At 57.1% G+C, this 16507-nt stretch overlaps 2 long non-coding RNA genes across 2 annotated transcripts in view; one reads left to right on the top strand and one right to left on the bottom strand.

The window, feature by feature from the left end:
• Positions 1-995, bottom strand: part of LOC144950187 (uncharacterized) — a 55229-nt gene extending 54234 nt beyond the window's left edge. The window contains exon 1 of the long non-coding RNA XR_013640353.1: positions 934-995. This is a non-coding gene — a long non-coding RNA (uncharacterized LOC144950187). The remainder of the gene's footprint in view (positions 1-933) is intronic.
• Positions 996-1083: 88 nt separating this feature from the next.
• On the top strand, positions 1084-15481 carry LOC144950186 (uncharacterized). Its single transcript, XR_013640352.1, has 4 exons — positions 1084-1158; positions 3268-3366; positions 14352-14926; positions 15076-15481. It is a non-coding gene; the product is annotated as an uncharacterized LOC144950186 (long non-coding RNA).
• The last annotated feature ends 1026 nt before the right edge of the window (positions 15482-16507 follow it).

The raw sequence follows: 16507 nt of genomic DNA on the forward strand, positions 1-16507 counted from the left end.
TTTCACGCCGCCTGCGCGGGCACGCAGCCCCAGCCATGGCGAGGCACGCTGCTGCGCCCCCCCCCCCACCGCCCTCATTAACACAACCCCCACACGACCAGCTCCGGCCAGGCCATTGTGATTCAGAACCCACAGATTTGCGCGCCCACCCCCTTCCTCCCCGCATCTCAGCGCGGGCGCTTTTGTTCGGCGACCGTCCCAGAGCCGCACCCCCCCCCGCCCCCACGCGGCCAGCGCGCCCACACATCCTGTGGATCACTGACCCAGAAACGGACCCCTCTCCCCAACAACCAGAACCCTCCTCTTGCAGCAGCGCGCGTCTTCCCGTGCCCGTCAGCCATCGCGGCTCGGAGCCGCGTCGCTCATCAACACGCAGCCCCGTCTGTCGTCCTCCTCTTCATCAGCATCATCATCATCGGGCCTGGCTACACCTCTCGTCACCACCATACATTTCCTGTCCGTCTGTTCATCCCTCCTCCACCTCCTCCATCGTAATTCCGCAGTCTTCCTCTCATTCCTCCCCTCCTCCTGTGCCGATCCGCAAATGCCACCAAATTCTTGCGTACCCACCACCCCACCCCCCTACTCCCCCACCACGCCACCCCCTACTCCCCCACCCTGCAGTAGTGCCCCCAATTCGTTGAAAAACAGGGCCCCATGGGGCATCGGGTGCAATGGAGGGGGGGCGCAGAGAGCGTGGAGGAGAAGGAGGGGGGGGGGGGGCAGAGAGCGTGGAGAAGGAGGAGGGGGGGGAGCGAGTTGGCTGGATGCTCGTGAATGGCGCCTCGGGAGGGACCCCGGGGATGCGAGTGCTGCCCTCGTCTCTGCTGCTGCTGCTGAGTGGACCTGGGGCGCGGTGCATTACTGTGTTGTCTATTTGTGTACGTGTGTACAGTGTCTGCGTCGGTACAAGTGTTCAGAGAATAAAATTACCAAAAAGACAACGGTACCCCTTTGCACCGGCAGGGAGATTTGACGACTCCCAGAATCACCACGCGACGTCTTTGTCGTGGCTTGTGGGAGCGGCGAGGCGACGGCGGCGGCGATGGTCGCGGGGTGGTTGGCGATGCAGAGCCTCACTGGCAGCGCCGTGGCCCAGCGGAATCGACCAAACATCCCACAGTAGCAGGACCCTCGTGACGAGAGTCGTGAGACTCGGTGAGGCTTGCACGGGTAAATGGTGCAGTATTATAATAATTATTATTATTGTCAATCGTCATCATCAAGTTGCGTTGCCTTCTACGCTTTGATTGCATTGCTGTATTCTAATTTATGGAATTATTTTGGTGTGAAACGTAAATTTGGTTTTGTTCTGTGCCAGACATGTTGAGTTATCAGTCGAGCGTGGGGGCAACACTCGTCTTCTTACAGGCCTGCCTGAGCCAGCGGTGGAAATCAAACATCCCAATGGTATGGGGCCAGTCTCTCCGCACGACAATCCCTGCAAAAAACTCATTTTTATCAACCCAGGTGGGATGACAGGCCTAGTGGAGCCCCGACGGGGAGTTAAACCACCAAATCTCACGCGCCCTGCCGCTGGGCCACTCGCCGCGATGAAGAATGGAAACTTTTCTCAGCGAATGAAATTACCACCGTTCAGAGCCATCACATCGCTCATGCCACTTAATCATCGGCGCAAGCACAACAACAATAATAACATCATATTAAACTCTAGCTGAACGAACGAATTGGGGGTGAAAAGTTACTCGAATAAACATATCAGAATTGAAACTGCCGTTTTTAAAGAACTGCATTTTGAAAGAGGTCCAGTGCCTGAAACGTCGCCTATTTTTCCCCTCTTTTAGGGCCTTTTTTGATGGAGTGGTTGTGCTTCTGCACCATTGCCAGCATAGCAGCAGCAGCCGACTCTCGCGTGCAACTCCCATTTAATTTCCGCACCCTTAGATGAACTCATTAATTACCAGCGAGCGAGATTGTAGATACCAGCGGCAGGACAAGCCGGGTTGAGTGACTGCCTATGACTAAAATTTCGCTCGCTGTGGTGCCTCCCCGTGGCCCCCGCATCTCATAGACGTGGCGAGCCGAGAGGGCCTTCTGAATCCCACGCTGGTTCACCGCTATCGAGCCTCGAGACTCAATTTTTTCCAGGAGGGTCCTGGCAAGTTTTCACAGTAGGCAATGATGATTGTTGTGTGTGCAATCCCAGTTGGGTATTTTGTTTTTAATTTAGACCAAGACACCAGCACGCAATGGCCAACTCTTGCGAATGACATGACCTTTAACCTCCACTGTGAATCAGACGGCTCATCGTTTTTTTCATGGTTAATATCCCCACAGTGTTAACCGGGGTAGCCTCTCAATTTGTGAAGCAGTGTGACAAGCGGCCAGCGCGCTGCCACTATGTCAGGTCACCGCCCACGGTGGCTGGGTAAAGGTCAGGGACGTTGAGATGCCACCGCTGAGAGCCTGGGTTCCAATCCGGATATCAGCTGCCCAACCACTCTGATTCAACCGGGTTATGGAGTGTAGTGAGTTGATGGTCTCAGCCAAGTCACGAATTACGGCACACAAAAACCCCCATCACATTCAATTAGGATCTGAAATTAATTTGGTTAAATTCCATGTCTGAGAATTGAGAACATTTCGAGTCGACTGTCATGTGACGAGTGTAGCTCTCGATGTCAGTGCCTGAGGGCGAGGGCCGAAACTTCGTGAACCAGAGGTCACTTGAAGAGGTTCTCAGGGCGAGCTCCGTCATATTCACTTCCGCGGGCCGTTGTCCAACACGCAGGGTCGCGCCGAGCTCTGGGAGAAATCCGAGTGGACGCAATCTCCCAGGGCCATGGTTGTCACAGGGTGATGCACTGATAGCTGCAGAGTTCCCAACGGGACTCTGTGGTGGCTGACAGCAAAACGGGGACAGTATTTGGGAGAGTAAAAACTAAATACGTGCAGAACATAAAATAAATATTTTGAATACACAACAGTTCAAATTAATTATACATATCAATCAATAATGCATAGGTTGCATTGTATACGCATATACATATATGTGCATTATGTAAATAATCTGCATGTGTAAGTAGCCAGAATATCTCAGGTATAAATAATGTACAGTCTTTTTCCGATCCACTGCTAGATGAAGGCCTTCCTCACTCGGTGTTAGCAATGGACGCCGTTTGACCATACTTCACCGTTCTGGTCACAACGGGGATTGGTGCAGGGATGGAAGGCCCACGGGATTGGTTTTCAGATATCGCTCGCCACTGATGTTGGCCGTGGCCGGGAATTGAACTCTGGTCACAGCAGGTTGCTGGCGCAGTGAACTCACGGACAGACACGTGACACGAGCACCGCGACTCATCCATCGCCGTGACTCGCGGGCTCAAGGTGAAGACTCCGTCCGTGAGTCGGCGTGGAACTCAGCCGCGAGACGTCTCGGAGACGCCGCCGGTGCCGAGGAGGAGCTTCGTCGAATCTGATCGATACGGCGGCCCGCGTCGATGATACCCCGTGTACACGTGACCCTCATGACGCGTGGTGCCGTGTGTGCTGTATGCTGCTGCTGTATGGCGCGGGGTGCCGTGTGTGCTGTATGCGGCTGCTGTATGACGCGGGGTGCCGTGTGTGCTGTATGCTGCTGCTGTATGGCGCGGGGTGCCCTGTGTGCTGTATGCTGCTGCTGTATGGCGCGGGGTGCCGTGTGTGCCGTATGCCGCTGCTGTATGACGCGATGTGCCGTGGCCGTGTGTGCTGTATGCTTCTGCTGCTGTATGACGCGGGGTGCCGTGTGTGCTGTATGCTGCTGCTGAATGACGCGGGGTGCCGTGGCCGTGTGTGCCGTATGCCGCTGCTGCTGTATGACGCGGGGTGCCGTGTGTGCCGTATGCCGCTGCTGCTGTATGACGCGGGGTGCCGTGGCCGTGTGTGCCGTATGCCGCTGCTGCTGTCGGGTGACGCGGTGTGCCGCGCGCCGTATGCGGCGTGGCCGGCGCGCGGTGCATTATTCATGGCTAATGAAAGTGACTGCTGGGCGCACCTGTTGCGTAGCCCCGGGCTCGGTAACCGATCCCGCACGCACACGCGTGCGCGTGCATGTGCTCGATGTACGCGTGTACGTGTGCACACGTGTACGTGTGCACACGTACACGTGCGTGCGGGTGACAGATTTCCATTTGGGAATTCAGAGGGCGCCACGGGCGGCTCGGCCCGTGGCCGCCAGGCGTGTGGACGGTCTCCACGAGTGCGGAGGAGTTGTTGTTTTTTGTTTTTTTGTTGTTGTTGTCGTCGTCGCCCGATATTGTTTTTCCACGGGGTCAATGGCAACAGCGCAGTTGGTGGTCGACGTGGCCAGAAGTGGTCGACTGGAAGTCGTGCACCAGAATGGTGTTCTGGGTCACCGACCGCGACAGACTCGGCTGTAATTACTGTTCCTGTGTGTTGGTGAGTGTCTGTGTGTGTGTTGGTGTGTTGGTGAGTGTCTGTGTGTGTGTTGGTGTGTTGGTGTGTCTGTGTGTGGGGGGGGGGGTGTAGCGGTTAGCGCGCTGCGCTACTGAACCTGGCGACCCGGGTTCAATTCCCGCTCACGGCCAACACCAGTGACGCTTATCTGAACCGGTCCTGGGCCTCCCATAGGTCGACTCAGCCTCAAATGAGTACATGCTGCGGTGTGTAAACATCGCCACTAGGGAGACAAAGGCGGTCGAGCGTGGTGCTGGCCACCCACCCCCTCGTGTACCGTTGCGACCTTCATAGGTGCTCGCTAACAGCACTTGCCCCTACAGTCTGTTAAAGCTATACGGGGTATCTTTGTCTTAGTTTTTTGTCCGTGTTGGTGTGACGCGCGGTGGTGTGACGCGTGTTAGAGCCTGTCGGTGTGTTGAGTGTTTGTGCGCACTCGGCACACCACGTCGACCAACCCCCTCCTTCACTGCGGCTGCGCCTGCTACGAGTCACGTGGTGCCTACTCCAGGCAGTCTACGGGGAACTTCTCCGCTGAAGTTGGAGCCCCGCTGCGATTCAGCGCCGGGACGACGGCGCCATGAACATTCCCAGGGGGACTTTCCGCACGAGCTCCGAATAGCGTGATGTGAGCGCGCGGTGGGGGGAACGCCAGGCGGCCAGCAACACACGGCACTCTGGAAGGTTCTCCGGCGTGATATCGAGTTGCACCGTTAGCGGGTCTCTCACAGGAGGAGATTTGCAGGTTCGGTCGCAGGTCAGAGGTCAACTCATCACCCGTCAGCTCCATGTAGTCAGTCATGATAACGCAAACGCACACTTGGTGGTAAATCCACAGCAGCCACGCATGGAGTGGGCCCTGCTGCCGCCATGGTAATGTGGAGTTTCCACCGCTGGCTGACGGTGTGGAGGAGAGACGGGGCGTGCCGGGAGACGCGTTGCCCCCCCCCCCCCACGTGTGGATGGGCGCGCGCCCACGCGACAGCCACTGTACCTGGCCATGCATTATTAACACGCTGGAAAGGGAAGTTGTGGTTTAGTGAGGAGGGGGGTGGAGGAGGGGTGGGGAGGGTGGTGAGGGTGGGAGACATGAGAGCCGTCTCATTATATATTATCATCATCTCACCACGCAGGTGCACGGCACTCACCAAGGCCCCGTGCTTGGTCGCGAGGTGGAGAGTCCGTCTCGTGCTTTGTCGCGTCCACCCTCCCAGCTATGTCCCATGTGTGCTGTCGGACAGCACCGTGGCGCGAGGTGACGGCAGCTCGCAACTCCGCAGCGCCCCGTGCATCGCCCCGTGCACAACGACGGCCCTGGAAGATGACGTCCACCGGGGTCTTTCGCAGAGCTCGGCGCGACCCTCCGCGCTAGAGAATGGCCCACGGAAGCGGATAGCACGGAGCTACTACTGAGACCCATCTTCAAGAGGCTTCTGGTGCTCACTCAGTCGTAGTGGGCAGGGGTTTTTCCGACCCGATCTGCCACGCGGGAGTGATGTTCGTCACATGCCCGGTGCAAACTTAAATGTTTCGTCCGCACGGCTGGAATTTAACCAAATTAAGTGCACAACCAAATTGTGCGCGATGGTTTCATTGTGCAAGCAGGCATTGGTGACCGGGCTGAGACCATCAACTCATCGGGAAACTGGTTGAGAACCCGGTGTAATCACAGGCAGTAGCTGAAACCTGAATTTAGAACCCAGACTCTGAGCGGTGCCGGCTCAGCCGTCCAACCTCTGAGCGACGCCCCATCACAGCGCCGCTCAGGACAGCCACAGCGGTCAGTGTGACGTCTACAAACGGCCAGAAGTGAGAGACTAATGGTGCCCGTAGCAGCTCTGCACTCAACCCAACTCTGAGGCTGCTGCGACTGTCACCAGACCCTGCCACACTCGGCCACGGGCCAAGTCGCTCACACCAAGAATTGGAGAGCGGTGGCGCAGTGGTTAGCGCACTGCCCTACAAACGCGGACACCTACGTTCGATTCGTGCTCACGACCCACAGCAGTGACGAATGTTTGAGTCGACTCAGCCTTAAATGAGTACCTGCAGCGATATTTTAAACATCAGTGCTACTCGCTAACAGCTCTGACCCCAACAGTCTGTGAGAGGCTCCACGGGGGGGGGGGGGGGGGTGGCAGGCGGCGACCTTCGTCGCGGTTTTTTCGGGTTCGTACTGCCTCGTTCGGGACGAGCGAAACGCCGCGCAGAGCCGTGCAGCGCTTCCTAAAAATAGACGATGGAGGCGGTGGTGGAGGTGGTGGAGGGGACGGTGGAGGGGGCGGTGGAGGTGGAGGGGACGGTGTAGGTGGAGGTGGTGGAGCAGGTGGAGGCGGTGGTGGACGTGGCGGTGGAGGGGGCGGTGGAGGCCGTGGAGGCCGTGGAGGTGGTGAAGACGGTGGAGGTGGAGGTGGTGAAGTCGGTGAAGTCGGTGGTGGCGGCGGGCGGCTTTCACCTGTGGACGAGGAGGGCCGCCGCACCTGCGCCAGACGCAGATGCGCGGGCGCGATTATCGGCCGAGCGAATCTGGTGGCCGCGCTCCCTCCCCGCGCTCCTCCCGGGTTCCGCGCCGCTCCACGGCAGATCCCCCCGCAGATTGCCGCGCGCCGTGTGGCCTCCACGTGGTCTCCGTGAACACGAGGGTGGGGCTCTGCTTTTGGGGTTTTTCAGCTCGTGGGAGCATTTCAAGCGATGCTTTTGTAATTCCCGTCAATTTTCTTCCGTGGCTCCGTGTGTGGTCTCTCCATCTCTCTTTACATCTTCCCCTCCATCTCATTCTTTCTTTCGATCTCCCTCTCTATCTCCCCATCTCTCTCACTGTCTCTCGTCGTGAGCGGAGCGGCTCCTCCGCTCTCGCGCCCGGCGCTCACTTGCGGAATATTTCTTCGGTGAAGGTTGTGGGGGGTTTTTTGTTTACGTTTTTTAACTCTTAAGTTGAAAGCGTGAACGCGGTCTGTATTTTCTTTTGCGAATGCGTTCGAACGTCTCAACCTGGGCAATCCGATGCGGTGGAAGGCCCCGCTCCGCACGGGTGTCCGTGCATAGCGGACAGGTAATGACGCGCACACGCACCCCGCCAAGGGTAATTAGCGCTGCCCGTCCACATGGCATGGGGTCAGAATAACTCGCACATCGACGAGCCAATATTAATTACATTCTGGTATCTGGAAGAAACCGGCCTCATTAACTGAAGGGTTGGCCAACGCTTGCAGACACAACCCCGGGGTAGAGAGGCACTGACTTCTGTATTAATGCGCAGACCGCGTTGTGTCCTCGCGGTCAATCGTCTTCCACCGTGCTCACGATTAGACACTTCCGTCGACAGACGCCGCAGAATCTATGCATGTCCACGGTCGTTCCTCCTCCATCGGTTTGAGTCACGAGGAGGCGGCTCCCTCAGTAGCTCGCGCGCGTCATCGCCCGCTCGGTCACGGCGAACATTTCCGTCACAGATTTCAAAATTAACGCCCGCGCACGCAAAGACAAAGGCTCCTCGTGTGGCCCACGCAGACTGTCGAAGCAAGTGCTAGTTCAGCGAGTAGCTATTATTGAGGTCGGCACGAGGGGGTGGCCTGCCCATCATCACGCCCGGCCGCCTTTGAATCCCCAATACTGACGTTTGCACGTGGCACCAGGTACCCTCATTGGAAGGGCCGGGCCAGATGGTCGCTGCCAATGTTGGCCACGTCTTTCCGCCCCCCCTCCCCACAACGACTCTCCTGTCCCCCCACCCCACCCACCACCCCACCCCCCCACATCCCAGAGTAGCTGTGTGGGCACCTGAGCGAGTGCGCTACCCGCTGCGCCACCGCTGCCTAACATCGGCATTACCAGCATCATCAGGCTGGTTACAACTGTGAGCGAAATGTCGCACTACCCCATTGTGAAAGTTGCGTGAATCGCTGTCCAGCACCACAGCGGTGGTGCTGTTGAAGCGGTGGTAAAGTGGCACTTTGTTAACGTGACGACTTTATTAATAGGCTACGTCGGGTGGTAGAGGGAGCGTACCGCACACCTCTTACGCGATCTGACTCACAAATCGAAATCCCACCACCTACCCAAGCTCTGCCGTCCTCTACATATCAAGAGCGAGCGGGCGGGTGGCGCCTGGCCGGCCCCAGGCGCCGCCATCGCGCTGCGCCGTTCGCTCGGAGTCGCGGGCTCTGCGTCTCGGCGTCGTCGCCGCCGCCTGGTTAAATATTAACGGCGGAACACCTCGGAAACCCGCGGCGAACCCCCCCCAGCCCCCCACGACTCGCCCCACCCCCGGCCCACACAGGTGCGGCGTGCTCAGGTGGAGCCGCGCGCGCGCGCAGGTGAAGGCGATGGAGGCAGATTTGTCGACCCCCTTGCGTGCAGCTTCTGTCCAATAAAAATAAAAGTCTCCCGGAACAACAACAACGACTATTCCATCATCGTCAGCAGTGTTTAACGCCCTGGTTGTTGTTGTTGTTGTGGTGATGGTGGTTATGGTGGTGGTGATGGTGGTGATGGTAGTGGTGATGGTGGTTATGGTGGTGATGGTGGTGGTGATGGTGGTGGTGGTAATAGTGGTGATGGTGGTGGTGGTGGTCATCACAGGAAGGGGGAGGGGAGTCGCCCCCATCGTCGCCCTCCTTCTCCGCCTTCCTTGAGACCCTAAACCTGGGTGTCCTGTTTGTATCCACAGAGAAAATAGATAACACACAATACAAATGTAAGGGGGTGTTTTTTTAAACATTAACGTTTCCGGACTGTGTGTGGTGAGTCTGTGGGTCTATGTATTGTGAGTCTATGGGTCTCTGTATTGTGAGTCTATGGGTCTATGTGTGGTGAGCCTATGGGTCTCTATGCGAGTCTATGGGTCTCTATGCGAGTCTATGGGTCTCTATGCGAGTCTATGGGTCTCTATGCGAGTCTATGGGTCTCTATGCGAGTCTATGGGTCTCTATGCGAGTCTATGGGTCTCTATGCGAGTCTATGGGTCTCTATGCGAGTCTATGGGTCTCTATGCGAGTCTATGGGTCTCTATGCGAGTCTATTTGTCTCTGAGGATGAGGAGGGGCTCGGGGTTCTTATCGCGCCTCGCGTGAGACGAATGATTCCGGGGGGAGCGGTGTGGGCAGGAGGCGAGGCTGGCTAATACCGCTGGCGGGGGTCGTGTGTGCGATGGGAGCGATACACGGAGGGTTATCGGAGCCGCTGCGATGGCCGTTACCATCGTTATTGGAGGTGTGAGCAGAGGGGGGATGGTGGGCCAAAGGCGCCGGTTCCAAGCCCAGTCGGTGTAATTGTGAGTCAGACTCTATTCTTGTGTGGCCACGGTACCCAGAGACACGGACACGCGTAGAGACTCGCAGACACCCCGAGATGAATACTTCACAGAGCAGTGCGACTGTGGTCATGGGTGAACCCGCCACTCTGGGCCCAGGGTGAACCCGCCACTCTGGGCCCAGGGTGAACCCGTCACTCTGGGCCTCAGGGTGAACCCGTCACTCTGGGCCCAGGGTGAACCCGTCACTCTGGGCCCAGGGTGAACCCGTCACTCTGGGCCTCAGGGTGAACCCGCCACTCTGGGCCCAGGGTGAACCCGTCACTCTGGGCCCAGGGTGAACCCGCCACTCTGGGCCCAGGGTGAACCCGTCACTCTGGGCCTCAGGGTGAACCCGTCACTCTGGGCCCAGGGTGAACCCGTCACTCTGGGCCCAGGGTGAACCCGCCACTCTGGGCCCAGGGTGAACCCGCCACTCTGGGCCCAGGGTGAACCCGCCACTCTGGGCCCAGGGTGAACCCGTCACTCTGGGCCCAGGGTGAACCCGTCACTCTGGGCCTCAGGGTGAACCCGTCACTCTGGGCCCAGGGTGAACCCGCCACTCTGGGCCCAGGGTGAACCCGTCACTCTGGGCCCAGGGTGAACCCGTCACTCTGGGCCTCAGGGTGAACCCGTCACTCTGGGCCCAGGGTGAACCCGTCACTCTGGGCCTCAGGGTGAACCCGCCACTCTGGGCCCAGGGTGAACCCGTCACTCTAGGCCTCAGGGTGAACCCGCCACTCTGGGCCCAGGGTGAACCCGTCACTCTGGGCCTCAGGGTGAACCCGCCACTCTGGGCCCAGGGTGAACCCGCCACTCTGGGCCCAGGGTGAACCCGTCACTCTGGGCCTCAGGGTGAACCCGTCACTCTGGGCCCAGGGTGAACCCGTCACTCTGGGCCCAGGGTGAACCCGCCACTCTGGGCCCAGGGTGAACCCGTCACTCTGGGCCTCAGGGTGAACCCGTCACTCTGGGCCCAGGGTGAACCCGCCACTCTGGGCCCAGGGTGAACCCGCCACTCTGGGCCCAGGGTGAACCCGTCACTCTGGGCCTCAGGGTGAACCCGTCACTCTGGGCCCAGGGTGAACCCGCCACTCTGGGCCCAGGGTGAACCCGCCACTCTGGGCCCAGGGTGAACCCGTCACTCTGGGCCTCAGGGTGAACCCGCCACTCTGGGCCCAGGGTGAACCCGTCACTCTGGGCCCAGGGTGAACCCGTCACTCTGGGCTTCGCTCCTCCCTCTCTCTTTGCTGCTGGAGCCGTCTCTCTCTCTCTCTCTGGTGGTAGTAGTCGTGGGTGGTGGTGGTAGTAGTGGGTGCTGGTGGTGGTAGTAGTGGGTAGTGGTGGTGGTAGTGGTAGTAGTACTGGGTGGTGGTGGTGGTGGTGGTAGTAGTGGGTGCTGGTGGTGGTAGTAGTACTGGGTGGTGGTAGTGGTGGTGGTAGTAGTGGGTGGTGGTGGTGGTATTAGTAGTGGGTGGTGGTGGTGGTGGTGGTGGTAGTAGTGGGTGGTGGTGGCCTTAGTGGGTGGTGGTGGTGGGGGTGGTAGTAGTGGGTGGTGGTGGTGGTGGTGGTAGTAGTGGGTGGTGGTGGTGGTATTAGTAGTGGGTGGTGGTGGTAGTGGGTGGTGGTAGTAGTGGGTGGTGGTGGTGGTGGTATTAGTAGTGGGTGGTGGTGGTAGTGGGTGGTGGTGGTGGTGGTGGTAGTAGTGGGTGGTGGTGGTGGTATTAGTAGTGGGTGGTGGTGGTAGTGGGTGGTGGTGGTGGTGAGGGAGGACGAGGCTGTTAGCGACGTGTGGGTTGAGGCGACGTGAATCGGGTCCCGGCAATAATGAAGTGACGACGTATTTGCGAATCGACGTAAAAGGGGGAGACGTAAATCGGGGCATTGCAATGTATACACTGTGTGCTGTGTACATAGCATACCCACTGTATGCACAGCATATAGACTGTGTCATTCTCTGTGAATGCCGTCTGCTGAGTACACTCGCAGTGTTTCCCCCATCGCAGCAGCAGTCACCGGTCCCTCCACCCAGCGTGGCAGCAGCGGCGGCGACGCGGCGCGCTACCAGCCTCCAGGAGGAGCCGCCCGATCCGACGATGCCGCTCATTGTATCATGGCGTTTGTCGTGGCGTCCGTGGGCTGGGTGCATGGATATCCGTGCCCTGGGGTTACCCCTCCACCCCCCCCCCCCGCCCTTCTGAGCCCCCATTCCACTGCCCGGGCCCTCAGTCGTTGCTTCGAATCAGCGTCAAGACTCAAGCGCGGTGTTGTTTTTTGTACTTCTCGCTACGAGCCGGGAAGCCGCGGCGCTGCAGGGGAAACTCAGAGACAGCTGTCTCTGTCGTCCTCGCCTGTCGATTCTCCTGGACAAGGAGCACTCACAGCTACCTCTGACTTTATTGACGCCGTAAGAACATGCCGAGGTAATGTGTTCACTGCTGCGAGCTTTGTTTCGTATTCTCCAGGATTTGAAGAATCTCGTGTGCGAAAGAATGACACATCGAGAAGTTAGAGCGATTGCAAACTTGGTGTCGCTTCAATTTAACTCCATGTTTATTGTTTATACGAAAAGTCCAGTTGAGCCAGTTACCCGGCTAGCTTCGGCAGCAGCCTCTGACAACAACAACAACCACAGGGATCTGTTGTTGTTGTTGTTGTTGTCGTTGTGGTTGTGGTGGAGAGGAGCAGAGCCAGTAGTCAGCCAGGACACAGGTGGCAAGGACGACGCTTCACGGAGATTGACTCTCCGCGATGTTTGGAGCGCGCTACGAACCCGGCGACCCGAGTTCGACAGCCGCTCACGGCCAACATCGGTGACGATTAACTGAACCGGCTCTGGGACTCCCCTAGGTCGACTGAGCCTTCAATGAGTGTCCGGTGTGTAAACATCGGCACGAGGGAGACAAAGGCGGCCGGGCGTGGTGTTGGCCACCCACCCCCTTGTGTTGCTGTGTGTTTCGGGTTGTGCCGCCTATCTGATTTGTTCGGCGTGATGTCCGACGTTTCGCTCCACGTGCAGCAGTGGCGCTTGCGCAGGAACTGGACATTAAAACCTCATTAGTTGGAAGGCCCTTGAGGGCTCGTGGTGGCTCGAGTTGGACTCCCGGTCCAGAATTGCTGGGAATTCCAGCGCTCATGATCCCTGTCAATCGGCGGGCACACCCAGCCAACAACCCCAACCAACACGTCCCGTGTCAACAACAACAACAACAACAGCAGCACTACATCTGGCTTTCAAATAAAAACACGCATAATAGGTAACTTTTTGGGCCATTTCCCTTCCTCACAGCACACGAGAAGGGCCATTGCCCGAAACGTCACCTGCAGGGGAGCGACACTCAGAGGTCTGCACAGATAGATTCAACAATCCTTTTCTGAGACTGCCATCTTCTGCAATCCTCGCAGCTGAAGCCTACATCACGTGGTATTCCCATCCAGCCTCCCATGCGACGACTCATCACCGTCACCATCGTTATCATCGTTATCATCCCTGCTTCGCTTCCTCACTCTCGTAACATCAAAGACTGTAGGGGCAAGTGCTGTTAGCGAGCACCTATGAAAGCTGGCACGGCACACGAGAGGGGGTGGGTGGCCAGCACTACGCCTGGTCGCCTTTGTCTCCCAAGTGGCGATGTTTGCACATCGCACCGGGTACTCATTTGAGGCTGAGTCGACCTAGGGGAGGCCCGGGACTGGTTCAGATAATCGTCACTGGTGTTGGCCGTGAGCGGGAATCGAACCCGGGTCTCCAGGTTCGTCGCGCAGTGCGCTAACCGCTACACCACCGCTCCCCACGGGCACATTCACACAGACAATTGATGCATAAGTTGCATATATATGTGTAGCTTTCCCGTAGAGTACATATACTGCATATATATACTGTATCATATACACGTAGACTGCCAGGAACTCTTGCATGTCCATGACTCGTGTGCCCGGTAGGAGTTGTGCGCTAGCTGGCAGCGCGCCAGTGGAGAGTTCACGTTCTACTCACCGCGGCTGAGTGCATGCGAGGCCACAGAGGGCCAGCGATGGGGGAGGGGGTGGGGGTGCGGGGAGTGGAGGAAGCCGCGGGGGGTAGGGGCGAGCTGGAGGGTGCTTCATGGTAATGCGCTGGGAGGTTTTTTTTATTCAAATTCGGACACACGATGTAAAATATTCCTTTTCAAAACGTCACCTCCCGCTAACAGCCCTGGGTCAGTGGTGGAAATTCCACATTATTACGGCGGGGGTGAGTCTCACCATATGCCAAGCACTTTTGCTGCCTTTCCCCGCAAAGTGGTACTCGTTTTATCGACCCCGGCGGAATGATGATAGGCTGAGCCAACCCGTGCCAACCGGGATTGACTAAGCTTGATAATGATCATTTAAAATGAATCATAACTGAACTACAACTGAAGTATGTATGAGGACGACGATTCAAGCAATGCCCCTTTTTCAGATTACGGTTCATTGTCGGCAGTGGACTTTCAAATTCCAACCCCAAACCCTGAACATCCCATAACATTTTCTGTGATCTCCTACCGCTGCCAACGCAGCGTCACCAAATCATCGGTTCAATAAGGGGGAATGCGTGTACACTTGTTGCTATTGATACGCATCATCTACATTTTGTAAAGTGGTTGCATTTCATCCGCAGATCCCAATGCGCTGTCACCGTGTATGGAAAGCAGAAAATAAAGAAAATCTGCAGGGAACACGGCCAGGACTAGCCTGGGGGTACAGGCGACTTCACAGAGGAGAGTTTTCAAGACAGACTTAATTATAGCCAACGACTCTGATTGCCTTATGAGCAAAGGCAAAGCGTTACAAAGTTTGGGAGCTGCACTCGCAAAATCCCGATCAGCCCAGGCACAGAGCCTTGACCTCGGAGTGCTGAGATCCGAAGATGTCAGTGACCTCGTTGGTGTATGAAGATGGATCGGTTCCTGTTAACGCTGCGGGGCTGACCCACTGAAAGTCGATCATCTGTACGGAGCCCGTGGGGTTTCTTCCGCTGCTGGCGCGATGCTCAGCTCGCGATGGGGCCGCGGCTTCGCTGGAAGCGCAGCTGGAAAGGGCGCAGAGAGAGAGAGAGAGGAACGTGCAGGGACGCACGCTCGGAGCCGCATCGCGAGCCAGACGGAGAGAGGCAGACGGAGAGAGGCAGGGACAACACGTGGATAAGAGACGCGCCCGCATGTCGACACGGATTCATGTTTGCTGTTTAGAAAAGTTCGTGCTATTGAAAAGTACCATTGGCCGAAACGTCGTTTATTGTATATAGATTTTCTTTTAAGGCCACACACACGCGCACACAAACACACACACGGACACTGTTGTTATTGACGAATGTGTTTCGTGTTTCGTGTTGGTGTTTGTAGGCTGGGCGAGTCCACCGCCGTCAAAGCCGCCGCAGCAGCAGCAGCAGTCGCCAAAGGCGCGCGGTTTGTGAAGAGCCGAGTTGGCGGTCGAGGCTCGCAGCGGAGTGGAAGTCGAAGGAGGGAACGCGCCAGAGGGCAGCGACCACCGTCCTGCAGTAGATTGACGAAGGCTGACGACGACGCGACATTCATGTTTGTGTGTGGCCGCTGTTTGTGTTTGCGCACGTGACCACGGCGGCGTGGCGTATCCATAATCGCACTCCGACATGCGCCGTCCCCGCGCGACTCCAAACTCACGTGAGATCAACAAAGCAAGTCGGTTCTGCCATCATCATCATCATTACCACCACCACCATCATCATCATTACCACCACCATCATCATCATTACCACCACCACCATCATCATCATTGCCACCACCATCATCATCATCATTGCTACCACCATCATCAGCATTGCCAGAAACACAATTCCATCATCATCATCATTATCATCATGGTGTTTTATGTGCAGGATCCAAAACCCAGCGCTTCGCGCGCGTTATATCTGACTATTAAATAGCGAGCTATTATTTAATAGTGCTGTTTGTTCCTGGCCACTTGGCGTTTTGGACCAGAGCTCAGAAAGGCCGCAATGATGTCCAGCATCGCGTCTTGAGATGGCGTCACTCGCATACGCCAAGTACTGCACCACGGGCAGCTGTTTTGTTCATCCACAGTTGGATGGGGATGGTTGACCATACTTCACCACGCAGTCAGTCACTCACTGATGTTGGCCGTGAATCTAACTCGGGCCTGGAAGGTGTTTCATAGCGCAGTGCGCTAACCACAGCGCCACCGCTCCATGTAATTATATTATTATTATTGTTGTTATAGTCGTGGTAATTAGGATGTCAATTGTCACCAGCCGACCCTGCCCGTGAGTGCTGTAACAACAACATCGACCGGGACGCGCACACCCACACTTTCCCAGCCATGCGCATGCATCAGCAGCAACACCATCAGCAGCAGCAGCAGTTGCAGCCTTTAGCAATTCACGTGACACACACGAGATGCTGTGAATATTCACGAGTCGAGGTAACAATGTGAATGAAGGATTGAGGCTTTATTCTGGAGCGTGTCACTGTATTGGTAATTGCTTGTTGCACGTGTGTGAGTCGGTGAGCGCGTGTGTGTGCACGTGTGGGTGTGTATGTGTCCACGTGTGTGTGTGTGTCAACGTGTGGGTGTGTGTGTGTCCACGTGTGTTTGCGTGAGTGCTGTGCGCCTCCCAGACACGTCTTCGTCTTGTACCGCGTGTCGTGCCACATGACGTGTCGCTCCATGTGCTAGGCGCTTCCATTCAGTTCCAGAGAGAGAGCGTGTGTGTGAGAGTGAATCAGTGTGTGTGTGTGCGTTGGCGTACACAAATGTCCATGAGTGTGTATCTGAGTG

The sequence above is a fragment of the Lampetra fluviatilis genome, chromosome 56 (assembly GCF_964198595.1).
Source record: "Lampetra fluviatilis chromosome 56, kcLamFluv1.1, whole genome shotgun sequence".
Classification (NCBI taxonomy): domain Eukaryota; kingdom Metazoa; phylum Chordata; class Hyperoartia; order Petromyzontiformes; family Petromyzontidae; genus Lampetra; species Lampetra fluviatilis.